Below are 14,631 nucleotides of genomic sequence, written 5' to 3' on the forward strand. Positions count from 1 at the left end.
ACCCAGAGAAAGTAGATGAGGACTCTAAACACCTTGATAAGGAATATACACTAATGACCTTCAACAAATCTTAATGCAGAAATGTTAGATGCATTTCTTTTTTTTTTTTTCCCTAAAGATGTATTTATTTGGGGGAGAGAGAGAGAGAATGAACAGGGGAAATGGTAGGGGCAAAGAGAGAATCTGAAGCACACTCCACACCAAGTGTGGAGCCTGACACGGGGCTCGATCTTATGACCCGAGCTGAAATCAAGAGTTCAACGCTTAACTGACAGAGCCACCCAGGTGCCCCTAGGTGCATTTCTTTTAAAAACAGGAACAGGATGCCAACCATAGCTATCTCTGCTGAACATGAATTGGAGATCTTAACACCAGCATAGTGAAATGAAATGGAGGAATCTGTGTTACAATATAAATAATTTTTATAAATCTACAGCTTTGTCTAGCTTTAGTACCTGGTCTCAGTGACTATCGGTCTCCAGGTATCCCCGTGCTAGCTCACCCGCTATATAACCAGATTCACTGACACGTGGCTTCTTTTCTAATGAAATAATCTATTTGTAAACTATGATATAGGTTATCAGGAAGGACAAGAAGTTCACGTTATTAAATGCACTCTTATTTTCAGCCAAGGAACTATTATTTGCAAATAAACTAGCACGGAGAACATTTTGTTGAAACAGCTCATTTGAGGATTTTTATCCCAAGTCGCTCAATATAACCCAGAATCATCTTTCTTTGCCATGCTGTTTGGCTGCCTGGGATTTAAGGTCCCTTTACTATCCTTAAACTATTTAGCAGTATATTCTGTAGCAGTCACTACATTTAAAACCCTGAAGTGGGATCCCTGGGTGGCTTAGCGGTTTAGTGCCTGCCTTCAGCCCAGGGCATGATCCTGGAGTCCAGGGATCGAGTCCCACATCAGGCTCCCTGCATGGAGCCTGCTTCTCCCTCTGCCTGTGTCTCTGCCTCTCTCTCTCTCTCTCTGTGTGTGTATGTGTGTGTCTCATGAATAAATAAAATCTTAAAAAAATAATAAAAACCCGAAGCTCCTGCCACTCTTGGAGACAGAGTTCTCTTGATTCTTCCAGGAATAAGTGACAAAGTATCCTTCATGCTACTTCACCCCCCAACTGCAGTATTTCTAGACACCACATTGAGCTAAGATCCAGTTCCATGACTTTTTCAATGCACACTGAAAAGCTGAATTTTTGGCAATTTGCAGGGAGGAAAGAAAAAAGACAGCTCTAGATTCAAACTAGTAACATTTCATCAGGTAATAGGAAGCCTCAAAACCAAAGTAAATCCTGAGATTGAAAAAATTACAGAAGTCATTCTGTATATTTAGAAGCAGTATAACTTGGTTTTCAAAAACTTTGGAATCTGATTTTAGATCCAACTTTGTTTCTTTCTCCTTCCTTATTTGCATAATGAAGACAACCCAGGACCAACCCCACTGGGTTCTTAGAAGACTTACAAGAGATGTGTGTCAGGCTCTTAAGTATTTCTCAAGCTCTTTAAGGCAGGAAATATTTAATAAATATGTTTGTATTATTCTGTGATAAATCCAAACAAAAAATAGTTCTCAATAATAACATATTTCACAGATTTTCAACCAGAAAAAAAATCCTGTTTTGGTAAAGAAGCATTAAAATATCACTAGGTATGTGATTTGATTGCAGTTTTGCTTGGCTTCTTTTTGTATCATGTCTGATGATAATGCTGCTTTTAGAGAACCCATTTTCCCTGTGACTACATGAGCTGCAACATTCTCTTTCTTGAAAAAGTGAAGCAATATCACCTAGTCGGAAATAAGTTTAAGATAGTGTATATTGTAGAGTTTGAAGTGAAATAGCAACAGTAAGGTAGAAGGCTTATTTAGGGAAGTCAGGAGGTAGTCTGGCTATATTGGAAAAATGACAGCATGCACTTTTTGGTTTGGTTGTTGTCCTCCCAGGGACATAACTCAGTTGAACCATATGCCTAACAAAGTTGGACCCCGTTACAATGAAGAAAGTGGCAGAAGAGAACAAAAGATACTGATAACTCCTATACATTTACTGAATGTGTTCAGTATTCACTCAAGATGCAAAGAAGGTATTATGAAGCCACAGCCTTCTTCAGGCACACACATGCAGGGATCCCCGGAGAGCAAGATAAAGGATTTTATAAGAAGCAAAACAAATTGTCTCTCTTGATTCTGTTACATCCCATATCCTTATCATCTTTCCTTTGTTCTTGCTCAAATCACCATATTTTACACACACACACACACACACACACACACACACACACACTCTTCCTAACTTAGGGGTTCTAATATCTTACCAACATTTTCCGCATTTTAAAAAAAAATTGGTGGTGATTAGGCTCCATACCTCAGTGGGTTAGAGCACTGTCTTGTAAAAAACTTTGGTAGCATGATACAGAAGGAATCTCTTGACACCCTGCTGCTCAAAGTGTGTTCCCCAGTTGTACACCTGTAACTAATACAACATTGTGGGTCAACTATACTCAGATGAAACATTTTAAAACACACACACACAAAAAAAACAAAATGTGTTCCCCAGACTAACAGCATCAGTAGGCATCACTTGGGCACTTATTTGAAATGCACTATCTGACCCCTGTCCTAAATTCCTGAATCAGAATCTGCATTTTACAAAGATCCCTAGTTACTTAATTTACATAGTAGAGTCTGAGAAGCTGGGCTTTGGCAAACATGAAACAAGCTCCTTGGTACTCTGCCATAGAGTTGTTTACCTTTCACTTAGAAAATCTGTAGCTTTGGGACGCCTGGATGGCTCAGTCAGTTAAGTGTCTGCCTTCAGCTCAGGTTGTGATCCTGGGGTCCTGGGATCCAGTTCCACATCGGGCCCCCTGCTATGTGGGGAGCCTGCTTCTCCCTCTGCCTCTGCCTCTCTGTCTCTCATGAAAAAATAAATACAATCTTTAAAAAAAAAAATAGTGGACCTGTTTGCGAAGCCCTATAGAATTGTATTCAATGTTAGCCAGTGAGAAGATTGTGAGAATTTCCTAGAGAGATCAGTGCTGCAGGAGGGCAGAATGAGATAGGATTCCTCCTCCATCATTTCAACAAAAAGCAAACAACTACATACAGGCAAACAACAAGAAATCATTTTAATTAAACAACAGAATGACAGTGAGCTCATTGAGCATATACGATCAAATTTAGCTTCCAGAATATTGACAGGACTGCTTGACAGTCTGGACAGATTTTGAGGATAATTTTTCCCAGGATAACGGAAGATGTCTTCCCTCCTACCCTTGTGATTGTCTTATTCCAATTATACATATTTCAAAATTAAGCCATTCCCTAGCTTTGAATCATATTCCATTGTCTTCCTTACATTATTTCCTTCCCATCTCTATCAACAAAAGTACCTTACAGGTAGTCTGGCATGACAACCTTTTCTGGAATATTCCTGAGATGCAGAGATCAAACCTTTGTTCGGAATGTTATGACAGAAGGACCACACTTCTCTGTAAATCATCCCATAATCTAATCTCAATAGATCTAGCTATGGATCTATTAGGATAAAGCCTAAACACTGGGATATTTAAGAATTTATTCTTTATATTAAGTCAAACGTAGCCCTCCTGCTCATCTACGTACTGGTTTTCATGCTGTTCTCTAAAGCAAAAGACAACAAAATGTATTCTTCTTTTATGGGATGGATGACAGCTTTTAAACACTTGGTGAGCATTTCACCTGTTTCCCCAAACTGTTTATTTTTTCAGGTTTCACATCTCTGTTTCCTTCAATCACTCTTCAAAAGATTTATGGGTCAGACTCTCAAGTCTGCCTGAGGCACCCACTAAATGCCAGGTCCCTTTTGGAAGTGTAAAATGATCAATTCTCTGAAATCATTCTTGCTACTCCAGATTCTCCATGTTTCGCTAGAGCCAGCCACAATACTTGGAATGTAATCTGTGTAACAAAGATTACATTGGGACTCTTGGCGCCCCTTCCAATGAGCACGGTTGAAGACTACTGTTGGTTGGTTGGTTCTATTGTTTTGTTTCGATACACTCGGTCAGATCACCCTGAATTCAAAATGACCTTAACTCACGTGTAAACCCCTGGGTCTTTATCACATCAACAGATGCTAAGCCAGCTTTTGATGAGCTCTCTTCTGCCATCAATCACTTAAGCCTATACGCCTGACTTTACATGAATCCGTTAAGTTTCATATGACTGGGCATTCCAGGCAATTGAAGCCCTAATTCTGTTTCTGCTGTAGTGGGCATTCTTTCCATTGCGCTTACCATCTTTCATGGTCCTCCTTGGGGTATAGATTCTTGCTACTTTTGTTGCTGTGACTTTAGGAGGGCAACCAACATTAATAGAGAACCTAAATCATGCCAGGCTTTGCCCAAGAAATGATCACATGTCTTATGAATGCCTATTTCCCCACTGACAGAGATGCAGCCTGACATATGTTCTTTGGAGCTGCATTTTTCTTCATGTTAATCTTCTGACCACTTAGCCTGGGTTTTGTTAGGCTCCCCCACCTGCCCTAATTCTTCTATCCTTTTTTGGGATTGCCTGTCTGAAGGGCATCTCGTAACCTGTCTAGGGTCCCTTCATGCAGTCAGAAAACCTGAAAGCAGAGAGACAGTAAGTTATTCCAGTATCTTCTCCAACAGGGAGACCAGACGACTTTAGAAGAGCACATTAGTTTTGCACACTAGCAACCCCTCTTTGGCCACTTGAAACAAATCCTTGCTTCTCTTCTGGCCTTCCACGGAAAACACCACTTGTTGCACTTCCTTCTACCTGATGGTCTTCACCTCCTACAACTATGCATACCACCTCCCATCGCTGCCTTGTCTCCGCCGAGGCAGTGGCACCCAAAATTTGCCATCCAACCTTCCAGTTACACTTTGAAGTTTAAAATATCGTCTGCTCTTAATGTATAATTTCATTGGTTCTAAAACCTCAGGTGCCTCCACCTTCTATTATTCCTCAGGTAGGTGGTAATATAGGTATTTTGTTTGGTTGTTTTTCTCCTCCTCTAACCTAGAAGGCTGAATTTCAGCTACTTTGTGTGGTGCTTATCATTCTCTAATTGTTACCATCCCTTTCTAGGTTATATGAGGAACCTGAAAAAATATAAAAATATTTGGCAGAACAAACTGTGTTGAGTTAAGTGGTTCCCAAAACTGGCTGCATATTAGAATATCTTGGGGAGTTATTATTTTTTTAATCCTGACACCAGACCTCAGACCAATCAAGTCTGAATTTGCAGGGCTAAGACCCGGTTAATGAGTAGTTTTTAAAGATTCTCAGGTGTTTCCAAAGTGCAGCCAAAGCAGAGAACAATGACTTCAACTGAGTGGGAGAAATAGGCATCCTGAATAGGATGGGGCCTGGAGAAAGAAGGAATGGAAGGAATTTTTTTTTTTTAATAAATTTTGAGCATGGCAGTTCCTAAGCACTATTTGTTTTTTAAGATTTTATTTATTTATTCATGACAGACAGAGACAGAGAGAGATAGAGAGAGAGAGAGAGGCAGAGACACAGGCAGAGGGAGAGAAGCAGGCTCCATGCAGGCAACCCGACACAGGACTTGATCCTGGGTCTCCTGGATCATGCCCTGGGCCGAAGGCGGCACTAAACAGCTGGGCCACCGGGGCTGCCCAGAATGGAAGGAATTTTAATGCCTACTTTTAGGACCAATTGTTCATGACACTGGAACCAGCTATATCCTAATGAGCAATGTAAGGTATATATTTTTTTAAAGTAAAATATGAATTTGGTCCTTGAAATGATGAAATGTTACAACAGAGAGAGCCTACTCCTCTGTAAATAATCCCATAATCTATTCCCAAAAGATCTAGCTATGCATCTAGCTATGCATTAGACCTATGAGGATAAGGTCTAAATGCTAGGATATTCAAAAATTCATTCTTTACCTTAAGTCAAAGTGGCCTTTCTGTACATCCACTTACTGGTTTTCATGCTGTTCACTAAAGCAAAAGATAAGACAAAATGGTTCCTTCTTAATGACTGTACAATGATTGCTGGCAAATTTGATATTTTGCGTATTTAGCACCATGCAGGAGTGATTTCAGGATCAGAAAAGGTTTTACAAAAGCATGTCAGCCAGATGTCCAACTGGTGGTAAGTACAGCCACTGGAGTTTAGGTGAGTGGAAATGAAAGTCAATTTCATGGTGGTTAGCTAGCTTGCTAGTGTTTTTCCACTGGTGGGACAGCAGCAAAAGGGTCTCCGTGGGGACGCCTGGGTGGCTCAGCAGTTTAGCACCTGCCTTCAGCCCAGGGCATGATCCTGGAGTCCCAGGATCGAGTCCCACATCAGGCTCCCTGCGTGGAGCCTGCTTCTCCCTCTGTCTGTGTCTCTGCCTCTCTCTCTCTCTGGGTCTCTCATGAATAAATAAATAAAATCATTAAGAAAGGGGTTTCCGTGGACCCTTTTTGCTGTCACCCATCCGTGTGTCATTTGTAGAACACAAGGGGGTGGTCCTGGGGTGATGAGAGACTGCAGATGTACCACCAACAACTGTTTAACTGGTCACTCACACCCAGTGGCTGGGATTTGAGACAGATTGTGTCCTTACTGGATTCCACTCTGCCATGATTCATATCAAAATGAGGTTCCAGGGCAGAAATAGTCACAACTGGCAACCACATGTAGCCTCAGAGCATCTTTGTTTACTCTGCTGCTGGGGGTGGGGGTTTGGGGGTTGGGGGGGAATCTACAGAAACGAGTTGCTTTGCCTAGAGAAGCTACAAATATGTTCTAAGCTTCACTTGACTGAGTCACAATGCCCTCTGGCATGTATGATCTTTATTATTTTCTTGGCGAGACATGGGCCATATTCACAGATTCAGAGGATGCTTTCTAACCTAGCTCATTCACAACCAAAGGCTCCTTCAGCACTGAGTCATCACCTCAAATAACTGATTTCTCTTCCCAGGAATGAAACCAGTGACTTTCATCCATAATTTTCTTCCTCTTCTAACAACTCTTCACAACTATATTTCCACACTTACTTTTTTCTTCTGCATTTAGACCGGAAAGTAAATCTGGTTTGTTTCTCCTAAAACAAAAACGCACAGCTGGCAAGCCAGCTATTTCGAGTAGCGACTGCACAGTTCAAAGGCAGCACACCCAGAAGTCCCAGAGCTGCCAAAGCACCATTTAGTCTTCTCATTTCTTCCATGCAAGAACTAAGAGTTTCCTCCAAGAAGCCAGCTCCATGATGCTGGGTCAGAACAGACACAAAATGGAATTTAAGATGAAGGGGGCGGCACTCCCAGGTCTTCTCTGACTCACGAACCAATACGAGTCAATAAAGTGCATGAGGCATGTGATCAATACACAGAGTGGGTTTACTGGATGGCGTGAGGCCATGTTATTAAGGTCACAATAGGTCTAAGGGGAACCAGCTGGCTGAGATGTTCTGCTGGCAAGTTAAACATAGACAGGAAACCGCGTGTCTGATACTGTAAAAAAATCATTTGTCTTCCTGCCAGAGTTAGGCCTGCAAACCAAAGAGGCTGTTTTCATGTAAAAGAAATTCTACAATGAGAGAGGAAGGAATGAAACCCTGTTGCTACTGGGAGCCCCTCTCTTCTCTCAGCCTCTCAAGTTCAAGGGCATGCTAACTGCAAAAGTCTGCATGGAGCTGCCACATCAGCAGTGAACACACATTGGGTGGCAGGCGACATCGGATGGTCTGCTTCTCTTTTAACCACATCGGTTGAACTTTGAGTCAGAAGTGGTTTCTAGAGTCCTCGTGTCTAAATTGACTGCATATAATTGATGTATTCACTGACAGTTCCATCCTGTTTAACAAAAAAAAAGCTCAGGTAGAGTAGGGAAGGAAGACAAGAAAAGTAAAAGTAGGGTGATGGAATGAAGACAATGAGAAGACAAATGCGGAACACAGGCAAGCAGGGGTGTTATCAGTAGACACATACTTGCTAGAAGCCCAACTTAGTTGGTATTGAACGGGGATATACGAAAAAAAAAAAAAAAAACCACAATCTACGTCAGGAGCTGAGGTCTGTTTTTGTAAATGAAGTGTTATTGGAACACAGCTGCATCCAATTGTTTATATGCTGTCTCTGGCAGCTTCCACAGCAGAGCGGCGTAGCTGGAACAGAGAGACTCGAGGGCCCACAAAGCTAGAAACTATTTATTAAGTGGTCCTTTAAGCAAAGGAGTCTGCTGACCTCTACTCTATATGCTTCAAAGTGTCCTTAAGATCAGAAACAAACAGGACCCCATGAGGGAAACACTCTTTCTAAGGGGGGCAGCTGAGAGAAATTTCTCCTGGCTTCTTCCTGAACAGAACAATGCAATGCAACAGTTTCCCCAGCAGTATTCCTTACAGTAAACATACAGTCCTGATTTCCCTTCTCAAAGCTCCTTGCTCATCTGGCTACATCCAACGATAAGATATCTGAATCTAGGGGAGCAGTAGTCACCAAACAGTCAAAGTTTTATTGAAGACTTGTCTCTGCCAGGTACAACTCTAAGTCCCCTACATGGACGAAGTCATTTATCTTCACAAGAATCCTGTCCAAAGAAGCGTTATTTCTATCCCTATTTTTCAGAGGGGAAAGCAGAGGTGAAGTAGTTCACTCAGGGAGAGTTTATAAGTGGTGTAGTGGGCATCTGCACTCATCATCTTACTGGGGGAAGGGGGGGAACCATGAGCTTCTCAAAAGGTGAGCATCCTGCTGGCCATCCGTTACATTATAAACATCATTTCTCACAGATTCACGAACAGTGTAAGCCTGAGATGGTACATCTTGCCAAGGATTTGTTGAATAGTGAGTCTGTACTGCAGTTCAGTGACTGGTCCTGTATCCACAGAAGAGGCGGCCTCTTATGTGAGGGGTGCAAACTGCCACGGCGGTACACCTGACAAAAAAGCATACACCCCTACACACCCGGCCTGACTGTGGAAGAGTGAGGGAATTCCCTGAGGAAGAGACAAGATTCTCTGATTCTCTGTGGACAAAAGGTGAAGAACCAACTGTGAGATCTTGGGAAATTCATGCCACTCTCTGGAGACACACTTCTTTGTAATAAGTAAAATGAGAAGTTCAGATGAGCTTATTTCAAAGGACTCGCTTCAGTGTAAAAGATTATGACCCCAAAAGAGGCAGGAGATAACAAATGTCAGGAAGTGGAGAGAAGGAAACTTGTTTGCACTGTTGGTGGGAATGTACATTGGCACAGCCATGGAACAATATGGTGGTTCCTCAAAAAATTAAAGTAGAAATACCGTATGATCCAGCAATCCCACTTCAGATTAAATAACCAAACCATAAGAAATGAAAACAGGATCTTAAATATATATCTGCACTCCCATATTCACTGCAGCATTACCTGCAATGGTTGAGAAACAGAAACAACCTAAGTGCCCATTATTTGGTGACTGGCTAGAGATGTAGACTATATACACACACAAACACGATGGAGTAATATTCAGCCCTGGGAAGAAGGCAATTCACAACAACATGGATGGACCTCCAAGGGCATTAACTGAGTAAAATAAGCTAGACAGAGAAAGATAATTACTGCATGGTATCGCTTTTATGTGGACTCTTAAAAAAAAAAGTCAAACTCACAGAAAGTAGAAAGCCTTCACAGGCTGGAGAGAAAGAGAAATAGAGGTTGATAAAAAGGTAGAGCCTTTCAGCTAGAAGGTGAATACGATCAGAAGATCTAATGTAAAACATGGTGAATATAGTTGGTAATGCTGTCTCGTATCATCGAAATTTGTTAAAAGAGTAGAATCTAATGTCTCACACACACACATAAATATGTGAGGTGATGGCGGTTATTAACTGGATGAAAGGAATCCCTTCATGATTTCATAATGAATGTGTAAACATTTAACATCTTACAATTCTATTTGCCTATTATACATTAGTAAAGCTGGAAACAATGCTGAACATGTCAGAAAAAAAACACTAGGGGTGCCTTGGTGGCTCAGTTGGTTGAGCATGCAAATCTTGATTTCAGTTCAGGTCATATCTCAGGGTCACAGGATCAAGCCCTGTGTGGGGCTCCACACTAGGTGGGGAATCTGCTTGGGATTTTCTCTTCTCTCTCTCTCTCTCTCTCTCTCTCTCTCACTCATTCTCTTCCTCTGCCCTTTACCCCTCTAAAATAAATAAGTGAATATTCAAATATATATGTATCTCTAGGAAACAAGACAGCATACCTGAGAGTGGTTAGCACAGGTGACCATTCCAACCAAGCGCAGTGATCATTGCTGCTAATGTTCTAATTATTCTATGAATTTCCACAGCGTGGGTGTTAACAAGGCATCAGCTTGCTAGCTCTTCAGTTAAGGAAGGGGCTGGGTCTCTGGCCTTGAAACTAGACTTTTTAAAATTCAGGACTTGAGTTTAATGCTAATTCCCTTTCTTGCAGAGCCATAGTAGTGTCTCTCAATTTCCAGAATGAGAAGATCACAAGTCAGAGGAAAAGGTGGGATGGCCAGGGGTCTAGTCATCTGGGAGCTGGAAGCTCCTATAAGTCACCTTCTTGTTTTCCACATATCCAACTCTAGCAAGTGATCGTAACAGACAACTGAAGAACAAACCGATTTAGGCAAATTCTTCTTAACGTTACTATATTACTTGGCCAGAGCTCCCCAGGGCTACCAAAATCCCCTCCTCAGTAGACCCAATTCAGAACCACATCCGAAAAGTGTTCCCAAACATCCTGCTTTGAGATATATCAGGGGACAATCCCCCAGACAGATGAACATAAACACTATCATGGAAACCAAAGAAATGTTACCTAAAGGGTGTCTGATATCTACATGCAGCTGTTAGCACCAACTTTGTGGAGTATTTATAAAAAAAAAAAAAATGACCTTTACTATCACTGTTGAAAGACACCCACAATTCACTGGGGAGTTCTGCTACATGATACATGAATGGACTGAATACAATGACTTTAGCTCATTCCCAAATGACCAGGTTTAAGGCCAAATGTATTTCTCTTGGGCTGATTAGCTCAGCAAGTTACCAAGCATGAACTTCACAAGGCCCAGCTCTGGTACCATGTTCAGCTGGGTGAGTTCACACCAGTGCTTTTCACTTCGGTGTGCAAATAAATCACCAAGGACATTGTTATAGAGCAGATGCTGGTGCAAGAGGTCCAGGAGGCTGTGTACGTCTGACGAGCTCCCTGGTAAGGCTGCCCCTGCTGGTGCACTAAGACTTTGTGTATGAAAGGTTCTCCCATTTGGAAGAGTTGTTCTCGTGGGCACAGTGTTCCCCTTCTCCAGCAAGGAAAGAGTAAGCCAGACTCTGTACTGGCTAGTGTGCTGGGATCTCCCAGCATCACCCACCTCCTGTGGCCACCACCCCTGCCCCAGCCATGCCAGGCCAGAGGTCCCACTCTCAGCACGAGGAGGTCAATGGTGGCACAGCCACTCCATGAGAAGGCACATGGCCCAAAGCAAGCCTTCTGCTGAGATCAAGAATCGGGAGTGGATTCCTTCAGCAAGGACAGTGTGACTGCCCTGGTCACTGATCTGAGAGGTACTTGTGACTTTTATTTAACTGCCTCCTGCTGTGATTCTGAGTCAAAACAGGAACAAGGTGCCTAATTTGTAATATCATCCGGCCATGTCAGGGATATGGTTCGCTTTGATTAGAAATCCTAGACTCAACATGTTCCCCTTGCCTCCATGAAGGCGTGTGGAGGATGAGACAAAACACGCCCTCTGTGTGATACCCAGAGGGGTCTGAACACTCTGCTGGCATGCCATGGTCAACCCACAACTCTACAACCTCAGTGCTGGTGCAGACCTAGGACCTAGACGCTACACGGTCCTACTCCTCATCTCAAGCAAAAGTCCCAAATCCTGTACAAAGCCCTAAATAATATTAGCAGCCAAGAGTGACTCCTCCCACCGTACTGGGCACAGATGTAAATGCTCTGCGTGCACCCATCTATTCAACTCTGCCAATGCCACCACACTCCCACCCCGCCCTTTCATTCCCATCTCACACACAAGAGGACTGCAACATAGAGATATCAGGGAACTGGCCCAAGGTGGCAAAGCTAGCAAGCAGCTGAATAGGCCTTCAATGCCAGCAAACCCATCTCAGGCTCTCACTCTTGACCAATCACACTACACGGTTTCTCTCTTTCATAAAACAGCAAAAATCACCCCCGTGCTCAGGGCCCTGCAAATTAAGGATCTTTGCTGCCCTGGGAAACTGTTTATGGAATGAATAAAACGGAGTGGTTGTGTTGGATTCTTAAAGGTTCAGTGGGAGCTGAATAACCGCACACCCACACTGTCTTTGCAAAGTGGGTATCTGCAAGTCAATAGAGCAGCTGCTTACTCCAGATTCCCCTCCTCCCACATTCTATGCTCAGTCTAGAAGCCTGACAGATCTCCTCTAACAGCTGTCACAAGCCCATCAATAAGGATTCTCACTGGAATTTGAGGTCTGGGTGAGTCCAAGGGGCATTCCCTGACTTCTCAGAATTCTACATAGCACCTTTTGGCCAAGGGTCTTTCAGAGAGAGACAGGATCCATTCTCTCGAATGTCAGCTATCATGAATAAGAGCACTGAAAATAAAGACTACATTTAAAAAGAAAATCTTGTGGCTCATCTTTTTCCCTTAAGTTTTTTTTAATATTATTTATTATTATATAGAGAGATTGAGATTGTAGGAGGCAGGGGCAGAGGAGGAAGAAAGAGAGAGAGACAATCTCAAGTAGAGTCCCCACTTCTGGGCACAGAGCTCTATTCAGGGCTCGACCCCAGGACCCTGAGACCATGACCTGAGCTGAAATCAAGAGTCATGCTCAACCAACTGAGCCACCCAGGGGCCCCTTCCCTTGAATGTTTAAGAAAAAATGGAAGATGTAAGTAATTATTATTCACTGTGTTTGCAGATCAGAAATCTGGCAATGAGAATAGAGCACTATATAATAAAAATAGAGCATAAAACACTTTAGAGTGTTTGTGTTTAACATTTTATTTGACTTGGAGTGGAGAAATAAAGATTGCTTCAAGAGATTTCATTCCTCAGTGTAAGGGAGAGATGGTGGCAATAAGAGTGGAAGTGGGTCCTTAAATATTGCTAATTATGTGGTATTTTAGGTAGGGGAACTATCCCACTGCAGAAATGGGAAATGTCTAAAAAGCAAGCATTCCCTGGAGCATTTTAGGAGACTCTGAAATCATCCAAGCAACCAAGTCATCAGCTCTGCTGGATTTCCTGAGCTGTACAAGGAGAAATGCCTTTATGCTGATTATCTTGCATCATAAGGAAAGAAATAGTCTGATAATGAGGAAGAGGGAAAATATAGACATGGGCCCGTGATTATCACCTGAGTTGAAATGCACTGAAAACTGAAGTCATGTATATCTTAAGAGCTTATAATACTAATAGCTATACTAATATCTATTATCTCCAACTTGTAGGCCATTTATTAACTTTTGTTCCTTTTGGGCAAAATAAACTCTTACATTGTAGATAACCCAGTACACAAAAGGACAGAAAAGTTTTATGAATGCTAATAAACTTGTTTGGATATTCTGCTATTAGAGATTAATTCCTTTGGCTTAAGCTGGGAGTTCTTTGAAAAGGTGAACTACTTGGGGAAAGAAGATGCTATGTCAGGATATCCAGTGTTACCATGTTTTAGTGTGATTAAATACAGTTACATCTTCCCTCCTAACTCAAAAACATAAGAGAAATGAAAGAAAAGGAGTATTTACAGGATGACAAGATAGGAGGGAGAAGTGATTTTAGAAAATGTGGTGCCGACAAGATGACTATGTCTTACTTTGTACACTGAATAGTTGGCATCGGTAAGGGGTTGGACTAAAAAAGCAGGGAAATGGCAATAGGTGAAGGACACAGAGAGAGAAAAAGGTGGGTGAGCAGTGCTATTGAGTACCACACACAAAGCATGAGACATCGTTTTCATAGTTGGGATATACATAGTAGCAGGGATAGTGTGTAAACCTAGAACTTGTGTTCTAATACTTTAGAACTTTTTTATTGAATCAGACCTATTTGGGGCTAAAATAATCCTTCCCCACTCTGAATTTACATTCCTAAAACCAAGAGAATATTATTTTCATTATCAGACTGGCAAAATTAAAAGGCTTATATCTCCAGTGTTAAAGAGACATGGATATCCGCATACCTAGATATGTTTGTGGGGAGAACAATTTAATAGTGGTTATCCAGATTTAAAATGTGTTTAACTTCTGACCCAAAATTTCATTTCTAGAAATCTATCTTACAGAAATATTAGCACAAATGTACAAGACATTTTTACAAAGATATTCAATGTAGCGTGAAGTGGAAAAGCAGAGACACCTAAATAATCTACCAACAGGGGAATAGCTGAATCAATCAGAGAAGATAATCCATATTATGGAATTTCTAGAAAATAGTTAAAAGGCATATGGTATATCCATATATATTGTTTTGTTTAAAAGGAGAAGCAAAAGTGGTTGGGTGAAAAAATATTGTCAAATAATATTTACTGTATGCTCAACTATTTGCATTGAAAAGTAGATGAATATATGAGATGGATGGATGGAGGGAAAAATGGATGGATGGATAGATG

The 14,631-nt window shown here is 41.7% G+C and overlaps 1 protein-coding gene across 1 annotated transcript in view; it reads right to left on the reverse strand.

The window, feature by feature from the left end:
• TGFBR2 (transforming growth factor beta receptor 2) overlaps positions 1–14,631 on the reverse strand; it is a 90,232-nt gene that overhangs the window by 33,302 nt on the left and 42,299 nt on the right. The window lies entirely within an intron of this gene.

Source organism: Nyctereutes procyonoides, unplaced genomic scaffold, assembly GCF_905146905.1.
Source record: "Nyctereutes procyonoides isolate TBG_1078 unplaced genomic scaffold, NYPRO_anot_genome, whole genome shotgun sequence".
NCBI classification, from domain to species: Eukaryota; Metazoa; Chordata; class Mammalia; order Carnivora; family Canidae; genus Nyctereutes; species Nyctereutes procyonoides.